Here is a 13,214-nt window from a genome sequence, read left to right as displayed (position 1 = left end):
ATGAAACCTCCTTGTACTGTTAATGTATCGTAATAAAAAATGAGAAAAAAATCAGATTTGAACAGCTATTCCTTTCCTAAGATTTGTGATTTTTAGCATTTCTATCTATATAATACTTTTGCTTTGAAATTAAAAGTTTTCTTATGTCCTAACACAAGATCGGTTTTTTTGTTTGTTTGTTTTGTGGTACTGGGGTTTGAACTCTGGGCCTCACACTTGCTGGCAGGCACTCTACCACTTGAACCACTTCACCAACCCTTTTATGTGTTGCTTATTTTCAAGATAGGTTCTGGCGATCTATTTACTCAGGGCTGGCTTTGAACCATGATTCCCTCTGATCTTCTCCTCCTGAGTAGCTAGGATTACAGATGAACCACTGCCTCTTACCTTAAGCTCAACATTTGAAAAAGGTGTATGTTTGCCTGAAAATCCACTTATTCTCTGTCTTATAAGGTATCTAACTATATCTAGAACGAAAGGCTGAATACTATTAACTATACAAGATTCCATCAAGATGAGCTGGCAATGTAGCTCAGTGTGCACAAGGCCCTGGATTTGACCCCCAGCACTACAAAGTAAATATAAATAAATAAACCCATCACTCTGAAAATTGGATTTCTGAATTTTGGCTTAAAATTTGCAAGTACAGGACTGGAGGCATGGTTCAAGAAGTAGAATGCATGACCCTGAGTTCAAACATCAATACTGCCAAAAAATTAGCAACTATAATAATGTATGTACTGATTATTTATGTATTTACAACTCATTGAAGTTGTGTTGATTATATATTAGCTGATATTCTAAGGAAATAGTTATAGAGATTTTAAAAAATTTATCCTGGTTGGTACAGTGCTCTGCTACCCAGTGTAAATATCATTATTTGCATGCCTATAGGTTTGTGTGGCTTTTTAAAGTTCAGTATACATTTAAAAACTGAAAGATTTCCTTACATCCAAAATAATCAGACTGTGCTTGCAGATTAAATTGATTATGCCTCAATGTCATGCAGACCTATCATTCAAACTATAATCAACATGTTCTCTGTTGTCTAAAAGACACAAATATGACTGGTTTATTTAAATGACAATCCAATCATTTTCCAGTGAAAGTGACAGTAAAGTCTATTAAGAAAGGATTACACATCCAGGCACCCATGGATCATGCCTGTAATCCTAGCTACTTGGGAGGCTGAGATCAGGAGTGTCATAGTTCAAGCCAGCCCAGGCAAATAATTTGAGAGACCCCCTCACCCCCAAAATAACCAGAGCAAAATGGACTGGAGGTGTGGCTCAAAGTGTAGAGCACCTGTTTTACAAGCACAAGCTGAGTTCAAACACTAGTCCCACCAAAAGAAAAAAAAGTAATACACTTCCAATAGGCTGAAAGCAGGTCATCTCTAGAGTGAGAATGAGGGTGGTCAATAACCCAGTCCTATGTCATGTATAACATTTGATTGCCATGCCCTTGAATTTCTCCCCACTCTATTAGCCACCCTGATACACTGATGTGAACAGACACTTTTCTATTGCTTTTTGCTGATTGTCATTAAGCTTGTTCATTGATATTCTGTGCAAGGACTGTTATCTGGTGTTCCTTTTGTCACAGTATTGGAAATAGACACGTTTATAGGCAGATACCTGCATTGTTTAGTACTTTTCTCACATATGGAACGCTTCACTAAATTACATGTCCTCCTTGCACAGGGGCCATGCTCATCTCTGAATCATTCCAATTTTAGCATATGTTCTGCTGAAGAGAACACTTCTGCAGCATTTTGACATCATCCTTCCTAGATCTCCTAGGCTTGCTTTTATGTTTATACCCTAAATCAGCAACATTACCCAGATCTGTGCAATAGAAGTTATGAACACCAGTAAGCAAGTTCCTAGAAAACACGTGAGAAATCCTTGACACTTCAAGTGTGAACCTTGAATTCTGGTAGACAGAGGTGTCTTCAGGGTTGGTTCAAGTAAACAAGTCCCACGGTGAGATACTGTGTGCTGTATGACAATGACACATTACATGGGCCACCAAGGAAATCTCTGCTGTATAGGGACAATGATTGTGGAGCCCAGGATGAAATTTATGTCATGGTCATACAGGCTTAAGCTCACCTGTTTCTCCATGAAGAGAGACTTAAGGTTGATCTCACTGAATGGAATATACAATTAGTTTAAAATAGCAATTTTTGTGTTTCCATAGCAAACTACACATCATTTGTCCTGAAGCATGAATTCAGTCTTTCTCTGTCACTTAGGCAGTAAAAACATCCTGGGGCACATGAAGTGGGAGGAAGTGGGGAACACTTTCAGTCACCACTGGGGAACTCAGAGAAGCCCATTGCAGAAGTCATACTATGCTTTGTGTTTCTTTCATTATAACCTCACGAGGATGACAAAAGATAGAATCACTCCTTCCTCATTTGACAGGGAATTCTGAGACTTAACAGTTGTATAAATCATCCAAGATTACATAGCATTGAAGAGCCAGCCTTCCAATATAGGTCAGGTTTATTTTTTTGGATGGAACTGGGGTTTGAACTCAGGACTTTGCACCTGCAAAGCAGGTGCTCTACTGCTTGAGCCACACCTCCAGTCATTTACTCACCACCTTCCCTTCATACATCCACTCTTTCTTAAAATTTTTGAGCCAGGCACCAGTGGCTCCTGCCTATAATCCTAGCTACTCAGGAGGTAGAGATCAAGTGGATCAGGTTTGAAGCCAGCCCAGGAAAGTAGTTTGTAAGACCCTATCTCAAGAAAAAACCAACACAAAAAATGGCTGGTGGAGTGCCTCAGGTGTAGGCCCTGAGTTCAAACCTCAGTACCCACACCCCCAAAAAACTTTTTTGAGACAGGAACTCAGTATGTAGCCTAGGCTGGACTCGAAGACTCAGTCTTCCTACCTCCACCTCCCAAGTGCTGGTATTATAGGTGGGTGCTACCAAGCCTGCCCAAATCTCTAACTCTTGAATATTTCCATTACTGTTATCATTGGTTCTCTGTTTCTGTCTCTCTCATTGTCTCTTTTTCCCCAGAGTCTTCCCTAGCTCAGAAAGCATCAAGTCAAGGTAAATTCTTTGGAAGTATTCTTGCCTCCACTTTCTTTTTTCACACTCCATGTCAAATCCACCAGCAAGGCAAGGTTGGCTCTCTGTCCAAAGTGTATCTATAACCTGGCCCGTTCTCACTGCCTCTACTACTACCATCCTGGTTTAGGTGATCATCCTCATACATGGATGGTTTTCACAGTTTCTGAGCTGTTATCCCCACCTCCAGCCCTCCTCATCTACCCCGCATTCTCAATAACGATTGAAGTTGAGCCTTTCCTCCACTCAGAACTGTGGTATGGCTTCCTGTCCTACTTAGTAAATAATCAAACATTCTTACAGAGCCCCAAATCCTTATAGCTGGGTCCCCACTACTTCTCTGACTTCACTTTTCCCTTCTTTGGCCACTCTACTCTTGTATCTTGAACTTCCCTCCAACACACCAAGCATTGAGACTTTTGCCCATTCGCTACCCTCTTGCTGAAACATTCAGCTGTGGACATGTCTCCTCCTCTACTGCCTAAAACTTCTTGCCTGAATATCAGAGCTCGGTGCTAACTCTGCGGGAGCCGCTGTGGCTTCTCGGAAAAGGTAGGGCCCCGCGCGAGGAGGGAGGGACGGGGCTGCGGGGCCGAGGGCGCTTCCCGCAGCGCACAGATGGGCTCACGCACCCAAGTGCACCCGGCGGCGCGGTGGCCCCACCCAATCCCAATCTCCGCCCCACTGACCCGGCCAGCGGGGGATCTCGGGGGGCGATGGCTGCCAAGGCCGCCTGAAGCGCTGGTGCGGGACAAGAGGGTCCCCAGGCCAAGGGCCGCGCCCCACCGGGCCCGCGAGCCGGCTACGCCCGACACCCTAGGCCTCCAGGATGGTGTGGCGCTCCTCGGGAGAGAAGTCCATGGAGAAGGGGTGACCTGCAGGATGTGCCACTTGAAGGTGCTCCTGGGTAAACTTAAGGGGGTCGCGCACTATTTCCTCCTGCCAGTCGCGGGGGGCGAAGAGTCCGCAGCCAATGTCCGCTGCGGACGGTAGGAACACGGACCTGGCCGCTCTCGCGGGCCCTCACCGCCGCCTCCGCGGCTCTAGTCCCGCACCCGAAGGGTCACCGAGGTGGCGAGGGTGCCCGCGTCCAGGGCCGCGCGCTTCCATCAAGGTTGCGCTCACGGCCACCGCCTCCTCGGGGCGTCTCAGCGCGGGGTTCTCCGCAGCAGCGCTCCCTGGGGACCGCCCGGTGGAGTGGCCGGGGACCCCGCCAGGGGCTCCCTTCTCCCGCGCAAGCTCTGCGCGGGGCCCGGAGAGGACGCGACTGGCAGGGACCCCCAACTGGAGTATTTTTTTTGCAAGTTTGTTAATGCCGTTAAAGCAAAGGTGTGAAATTTGGGCTTCTTAACTATTGCCGCGTGTCCTTAGGCAGGTCACATCCCCCTTCTAAACCTGCCCTGTAAGAATGTAGCAGTGAAACCGTGTTTATGATCTGCACAGCGGTGTCTGACACACACACACTTTCAATAAATAGTACTTAGGATGCCTTCATGTCAAATTTGCTTGATGACTTTGGTAATGGGTGGGGGGGCAGTCCCTGATCCTGGGGTTTTAGCCCAGGGCTTTGTGCATCCTAAGCAGATATTCTACCTCTTGAGCCACACCTCCAACCCCACCTGATGGGGTTGGAATCAGAGGTGTCAGATGGGGAAATGCTTAGTTGAAGTCAACAGCTTTTACTTTGTCCATTTTGGTATTCAGTGAGACAGAGCCCTGGGACATCAGCAGAAGCCCTGTGGTCCAGCAAGGGGCACTACTGGGAGAAGTGCTTCTCCAGCTCAGGGTCATTCTCAGACCTTCCTTCCCACAATCCAGGACTACTCCTCTCTATGGCTACAGCATCCATGAATGTTCCCCATGGTTCGTCATCATGGCCACAGCTCCACAGGAAGTGACACTCAAGATATAGATAAGGGCTGACTTATGGATAGGACTGTGCAATGAGCACAGTGACAAAGCAAATGACCTTTTGTAAACTGTATCTTATTGCCGAGCCTCAGTTTCCCATCATGAAAATGGGTTTAATTATAATGTATACACCTTTTAGGATGGTTCTCAGAATTAAATAGCACCTACTATATAGGGCAATTGACAGTGCCTGGGACACAGAAAGCACTCAGTAAATGCCACATTTTCAATATAAAATTAATAATTGTGGCCTCTATTGCTTATTTGGGGAATGTAGAGAGGGATCCTTTGCTCTTCTTTGCCTTTGAGATATTCCCACGAGTCTTAGTGAAATGACACAGAGAAATACTGGGGCTCCAACCACGATATGGATAGCTGTGGTTCTCCAGAGACACAGGACCAGTAAGATACGGATAGAAAACAGGTAGACATTAGGCATATGTTTGTTATAAGGATTGGTTCATGCAATCTTGGAGAATGCAAAGCTCCACCCAATGCCATGTTCACACTGGAGACCCAGAAAAATCAGTGGTGTAGTTCAAATGCCCAAAAGCCTGGCCCCTGCTGGTGTAGGTTCCAATCTGGCCTTAGCAGCAGGGTTTTCAGGGAGAAGGTCAAAGTCCCAGCTTGTGCAGACAGGCTGGGGGAGCATGAATCGTACCTTTGAAAAATTCTAAGTCACTCAACATGTTAGATGTCCACTCATATTGGGGAGGGCTGTGTACTCACTGCACTAATTCAGATGCTGGTGTTTTCCAGCAACTCCCTCACAAATACACCTAGAAATGTTTAGTCAGATAATTGAGAATCCCATGACCCAGGCAAGCTTACAAGTACAATTACACATCACTTGGACCAAGTACTAAGGGCACCAAAAGAGGAAGGACTCCTATGGTTTGAGATATACTTGCCTCATTCGTGTATAGAGTGGTTCTTATCCAGGAGTAACTTGGTTCCTTGGGGGACATTTGAAGTTTCTGAAGTCCTCTTTGGTTTTTACAACTGAGAAAGGAATAGATGTGGCACCATATCGAGCAGGTCAAAGGCTGTTCAACATCTTACAATGCACAAGGCAACCTGTCTCTAGCACTAAATATCAATAAGACAAAGGATGACAAACCGTATTCATTTAATAATCATTTTATTGAGTGCCTAGTGTGTGCCATGCTGTATTCACTTGACAAACATTCATTGAGCACCTAGTGTGCCCTGGATATTTTTCCAGGTATAATCAGAGATATAAAATTGAACTAATTAGACAAGATCCCCAGTCTACGTTTACACTTTGAGGGAAGTGTATTTGTTTATAAATATAAACAAATACAGTGAACCATTTATGCATGGGTTCCACATCCTCACATTCAACCAACTGCAGACTGAAAACATCTGAAAAGACTGGCATCTGTGTAAACATGTAAACAGTTTCCTTGCCATAGTTCCCTAAACAATACAGTATGAGGACTCTCCACGTAGCATTTATATTGGATTAGGCATCCTAAGTCATCTAGACATGATTGAAAGACTGTGGGAGGGTGTGCACAGTTTCTGTGTGAATACTGTATAAGGGATATGGGCATCAAGAGCCTAGTGTTTGTGAGAAGTCCTGCAACAAATCACTCATGGATACCGAGAGATGACCATCTGAATTAATATATAAATATAGTATATATGCTATATGCATATGCTCAAGTCTTTTATACAAAAAGGTATAGTATTTGCATAGAACCTACACACATCTTCTCATAGACAATACTTATTTATTTTGGTGATACTGGGGTTTGAACTCAGGGCCTCATGCTTCCTAGGCAGGTGTTCTACCACTTGTGCCACTCTGCCAGTCCTTTTTTTTGCATTGTTTTTTTTTTCAAAGTAGGGTCTCCTGAACTATTTGACTGGGCTGGCTTCGAACCATGATCCTCCTGATCTCTGCCTCCTGAGTAGCTAGGATTACAGGTGTGAGCCACTGGTGCCTGGTCTTGACTCTTCACTTTGTCTTTCTAAAATGGAGCTCCTAATAACAGGGTTGTTATCAGGCTTACATAAGATTTTGCACATAATATGCCTAACAGAGGGCCTGGAATAGACTCTTAATAAATTGAGGATAGGCATGGGTGTCCTAAACCAGTTCTTTTAAATTGTAACAACCTAGGAGTGTAGTTTTTCATTGGTGAGTTTAATCCATTTCCCTTTTTAGTAAATACTGTTGTATCTGGAATCAATTCTAGAATCTTATTCAGTAGTCTATTATAAATAAATTTAGGTAATATCTACAAACACATATGGATCTATTTAGCCTATATTAAATATACAAATAGGTACACTGCTTTCATTAAGCAAAAAAATAAAAATAAACAATATGTAGGAACACAAAGCCAGCCGGCCATGATGGTGCACACCTGTAATTCCAGCCCTTGGGAGGCTGAGGCAGGATGTTCTGTCCACATCCATACCTTAGGGCAGTGGGACAGGTTGCTGAGAGACTGAAAAAAAATGTCTGCAGACATTATGGAACACATAAGGGCTATCGAAACTTGTGAACAGGCAGAGTCCAGTTGTGTCCAGATGGATGGGCATACTACCATGGCCACTTGAGCAAAGGGTTTCCAAGTTGGATCTATAGAAGTACTGATGTCTTTCGTTTGCTTTTTTCCTTTGGCCAGAATCCCAAGGAAGAGCTATCTTTGACATATGTGCAGAAAAGTTTTTTCTTTAGATAATATTTGTATGCCCAGTTCTGAATGTATGTGGGGCATCAGTGTACTATCAGATGATGCCTACCAGATGCTCTTTTATGTTTGTGAATTCAACCAAATTGACAAAGCATTCCCACACACTTTACACGGATACTACCCTTCTTCAGTATAGATTGTTATGTTTGCAGAAAGCCTGGTGTGTTTGAGGCCTTCACACAATTGACACTGAGGAATTCTTTCCAGTGTGAGTTCTTCCATGTCTGTGAAGGGAACTGGAATAAGAAAAGGCTCTCCCACATTGCTTGCATACATAGGGTTTCTCACTAGTGTGAGTTTGTTTATGTCTTTGTCGATTACTCCAGTTAGAAAAGGTTCTCCCACATTGCTCACACACATAGGGCTTCTCTCCAGTGTGAACTCTTTCATGACATTGAAGGGAATAGTTACAAATGAAGGCTCTACCACATTCCTTACATTTATATGGCTTCTCTCCAGTGTGAGTTCTCTCATGTATTCGAAAGGAACTGGGAGAAATGAAACCTTTTCCACACCACTTACATAGAAATGGTTTCTCTCCAGTGTGAGTCATCGTATGTTTTCTAACGGAACTGATACAAGGGAAGGCTTTCCCACATTGCTCACAAAGATAGGGTTTCTCTCCACTGTGGATAGTTTCATGACATCGAGGGGAAGTACGACTAGTGAAGTCTTCATCACATTGCTTACACGCACAGGGTCTCTCTCCAGTATGACTTGGTGCATGTTGTTGAAAGGAATTGTAATAAATGAAGGCTTTCCCACATTGCTTACATACATAGGGCTTTTCTCCATTGTGAGTTTGTTCATGTCTTCAGACAGTATTCAAAAAAGAAAAAGCTTTCCCACATTGCTTACATACATAGGGTTTCTCTCCACTAGAAGTTCTTTCATGGAATTCAGGGACACTGGGAAAAGTGAAGGATTTACCACATTGCTTACCCATGTATGCTTTCTTTCTAACATCACTTTTTACATGTATTTGCATAACTTCTGAAGGCTTTCCCATGTGGATAATATTCATATGGCCTCTCTCCAGTGTGAGTTTGTTCATGCCCCAGAAAGTTTTTTGGATAACTTATGGCTTTCCCATATTCCTTATATTTATACAGCTTCTTTCCACATTCCTGATATTCATGTTTACATCCGGTGTGAACAGTAACAGGCACATTCAGGACTGAATGACGAATGAAGACTTTTCTACACACAGGGGTGTCACATGACTTTTTTCCAAGGGGACTTTTCTTGTTCACAATAGGACCTGGAATCCAGCTGAAGAATTCTTCCCATTGACTACCTTCTTTTTGTTCATTGAGTCTGTCAACCACTTGATTTCTTTAAAAAATAGGAAGCATGTTACAAAGGTTTTGTTTACTAATTATTTCCCAAGGAAAGAATTGCTGATTTCATACACTGTAAGATTTTTGCACATGAATAAACTGACTGCTCTGCAGCAGGTGTGAGAACAGCTAATAAGACAGTGGTATTCATACAGGGTGTCTTAGTACATGTTCCATGTTCACTATATTGCAAGCACTGCGTGTCCATGTCACATTTATTGTGTTGTTTATTAATTAATTAATTAATTAATTTATGAGGAGGAGTCTTGCTGTGATACCCAGACTGGCTGCAAACTCACAACCTTCCTCTGTCAGCTTCTTGACTCACTGGGATGGCAACATGCACGACCAAGTTTTCCTCACCATTTCACATTTAAACACAATGAAGTAAGTACTCATTATACAAAATAGCTTGGACCAAAACTATTTTGGATTTTGAAATATTTGCATACACAGGATCTATCTTAAAGATGAGTCCCAGTCTAAACATGGAATTCCTATTTGTTTTATATATATCTTATACCCAAAGGCTGAAGGTAATTTCATACAACACTTTTAATAATTATGTAAATAAAACAAAGTTTTTGAATATTGAACAACCAAAGTGTCATTTGTGACATCCTGCCAGGATTCTGTGGCTCCCAAGATTATAATGTCAGGTTTTGGATTTCATAATTCTAGATGCTTAATTTGTATACATTTTTAGAGACACTTGCCTGGTACTGAATCAATTATAGGTGAGTTTATTTGCATAATTAACTTTGTTTCAAAAATTTCTAGGAATTACCATATTCTAGAGGTACATTCCTTTTATTTGTGAGGTTAAATTACCTTAGATTTCTCCTGGATATTTTGTACGCATCTTCAATGTTCTGAACTCTGTGTGTTCTTCCTACAATGTAGACCAGAAAAAAATCATCATGAATTATATTATTATAGAAAAAAACATGTTCTGGATAGGTTGGTGGTATAGTGTGGTATGTGACCATGCATGGGTTATTAACCAGATTTACCTGTTCCATATGCCATATCATGGAGCAGCACTGATGAACAAGGAACTCTTGTTCTTTCACTGACTAGTAAGGGAATATGATCACCTTTACCTGCAGCAGCCAGGTTCCTGATGGTTTCCAACATCACATCTCCATAGAGTTTCTTCTGGGGGGGCTCCAGCAAAGCCCATTCCTCCAGGGTGAAGGTCACAACCACATCCTCAAAGGTCACGGAGTCCTAAAAAGTCCCACAGATTTCCAGGTTAAAGGGTCAGCCTCACAATGCTAGAGATGTAGACTCAGTAAGTTCACATGATGTGCGTTTCACACACCATCACCTGTTCACACCCTGTCCTGGTCATAACTCTCCCTCTCCAGCCATTCTCACTTCCTCACAGATAGCATCTGACACTAGACTAGAATTTTTTGGTAAAGGAGCAGCAGAACAGGACACCAATGATGCTGGTGGATCCCCCAATGTCTCTTTGAACACAAGGTCTGTAGCATTTCTCATAACAAAGTCCTACTACGTGGTTTGCATGAGAGAGTCAGCAGCTGTTCTGAGACTGCATATTCTCAGAAAGGTTGAAACCAAAGTTCCACCTTTGATGGGATTTGGGCACTGCAATGGAGGTGAATCTCACCAGCCTAACTGTAAAGAAGGGCACAAGCTCCCACACAGTTTATGTCACTAAAATGCTATTTAACTGTTTTTTGTCCCTCTGAATACTTGCAAGCTTCTAACATGCTCATCAGAGGCAATCTACGTGACCAGTCTCAAAGTAGAAACTAGAGAGTGAATGTTAACTCTTATCTATAAAGTTTTACCACTCCCAAAACACTTTGCCAACCACACAAACATTTTATCAACTTTGCTGGGTATGATTGTCTGACAGTGTTCAAAATCTTCAGAACAAGAAAGCAACAGCTTGATTAATATCAAGCACAAAACAATGAGAAGCTGGGCGCTGGTGGCTCACGCCTGTAATCCTAGCTACTAAGGAGGCAGAGATCAGGAGAATCACGGTTCAAAGCCAGCATGGGCAAATAGTTCATGAGACCCTATCTCTAAAAACCCTTCACAAAAATAGGGCTAGTGAAGTGACAAAATGAAGGCCCTGAGTTCAATCTCTGGTACCATTAAAAAAAAAGGAAGAAAGAAACCAATTAAAACTCCATGTTATTGTTTGGATCTGGAATGTCATCAAAAAGGCTCATGCATTGAAGGCTGTATTCCCAGTGCAGCAATGTTCAGAGGTGGGGACTTGGAGAAATGATTAGATGACAGCTCTGAGCTCATCAATTGATGGATACATTAATGGACTCAATGGATTTAACTGAATGGATTTTGGAAGGAGGTGGAAAATGTAGCAGTTGAGGCCTGGTTGGAGGAAGAAGTAACAGGGACAAGGCCATGAAAGGTACTTTTTGTCCCCAACCCCACAGGCTATTTCCCAGCTGCCATGTTGAGCAGCCTCCAACACTGCCACCCATGGCCACTGTTTTGCCTTACATGGGCCCAAAGCAATAGAGCCAGCAGATCATGGACTGAAACTTCTAAAATCATGAGCCAAGATAAAGCCACCTTTAAGTTGCGTTCCTAGGTATTTTGTCACAGAAGTTGAAAACTGACTAATACACTCCAGTAGTCATCACAGTATTAACAGAGGGATTAACAAGTATATCATGGGAAGGAGAAACTATTTAATGTGTCAACACAAAACTGAAAATTATTTCATGGAGTAGGCATTCCACGTTAGAGGCAAAACGTAATTCCTTTATTGTACAGGAACAACCTTGTTTGTATTTAATCCACAGAGGAGTGTGCAATGTATTCCCCTCCTCATCGACAAATGTAAAATTATACACTAAAATGGGAAAGATAGAGCTTGAGGGCATGGCTCAAAGTGGTAGCGTGCCTGCCCTGCCTACCAAGTGCAAGGCTCTGAGTTCAAACCCCAGCACCTCCAAAAATAAACATACAATATGGGAAAGATAAAACTTGAACACGTTGAGAGGTGAGTCAAACATCTTTTGGATATAATAGAAAGTTTTCTAATGAGAAAAAGAAAACACCATAAGAAATGGACAAGCTGGGTGCCAGGGGCTCACACTTGTAATACTACCTACTTGAGAGGCTGAGATCAGGAGGATTGTGGTTTGAGGCCAGTCTGGGCTTTGTGAGACCCCCATCTCCAAAATAACAAGAGCAAAATGGACTAGAGGTGTGGCTCAAGCAGTAGAGCACTACTTTACAAGCGTGACGCCCTCAGTTCAAACCCCAAACCCACCAAAATAAAAATGACAGAAATAATGGCATCTATGAATATTAAAGTCAGGCTTCAGGATGACAATGTCAACACAGTCAGCACTGGTTTGTCCTCCACAGGATGGAAACATAGCAGCAGGATTATAACTGTCCTGGATGTCAGTGGCCACTGCTGTCCCCTGGAATTTTATTCTTTGGTTTTATGAGATACTTTCATTATGTAGCCCAGAGTAACTTCTAACTCATGATCTTTCTGACTTTTCCTCCTAAATGTTAGGATTACACACATGCACCGCCTTGCCCCAGGTCACTAGAAAATGATGGCACATCAAATATAAAAAATTACAAAGAATGATTTATAAGGAATTTATACAGAGTGGCAGGTAGTTTATGATACTAGCTTAACATACACACACACACACACACACACACACACACACACATATATATATACATATATATAAATATATCTGCTAGGTGCCACTGGCTCAGACCCTATCTCAAAAAAAAGCCCTTCACAAAAAAGGGCTGGTGGAATGGGCTCAAGCAGTAGAGGACCTGCCTAGCAACCACGAGGCACTGAGTTCAAATCCCAGGTCCACCAAAACAAATCCATCATTTTGCTATATATCAATGACCAAAAACTGGTTTAGATATTTAAAAAAATGTCATTTATCCAGCACTAATAATGAGACACAAGAGTGTGTGTATGTGTGAGTAAGAATGACTAAGTGAGAGTGGAGGAGAGAGTAATTTAACATAACATGAAAGGTCAGATATAATGGTGGTACATGCCTGTTATCCCAGAATTCCAGGGGCTGAAAGTACCATGGCAAGTTCAAGGGGAACATAGCAAGGCCCTGTCTCCAAAAATCCTTAACTCCA

General features: G+C 42.5%; 1 non-coding gene across 1 annotated transcript; it reads right to left on the bottom strand.

The window, feature by feature from the left end:
• Nucleotides 1-1,658: 1,658 nt before the first annotated feature.
• LOC141417009 (U6 spliceosomal RNA) lies at nucleotides 1,659-1,760 on the bottom strand. Its single transcript, XR_012441643.1, has one exon. It is a non-coding gene; the product is annotated as a U6 spliceosomal RNA (small nuclear RNA).
• Nucleotides 1,761-13,214: the final 11,454 nt, after the last annotated feature.

This window comes from Castor canadensis, chromosome 14 (assembly GCF_047511655.1).
Source record: "Castor canadensis chromosome 14, mCasCan1.hap1v2, whole genome shotgun sequence".
Classification (NCBI taxonomy): Eukaryota; Metazoa; Chordata; class Mammalia; order Rodentia; family Castoridae; genus Castor; species Castor canadensis.
The sequence above is the reverse complement of the archived record's forward strand: the minus strand, read 5'-3'. Positions and strand labels throughout refer to the sequence as shown.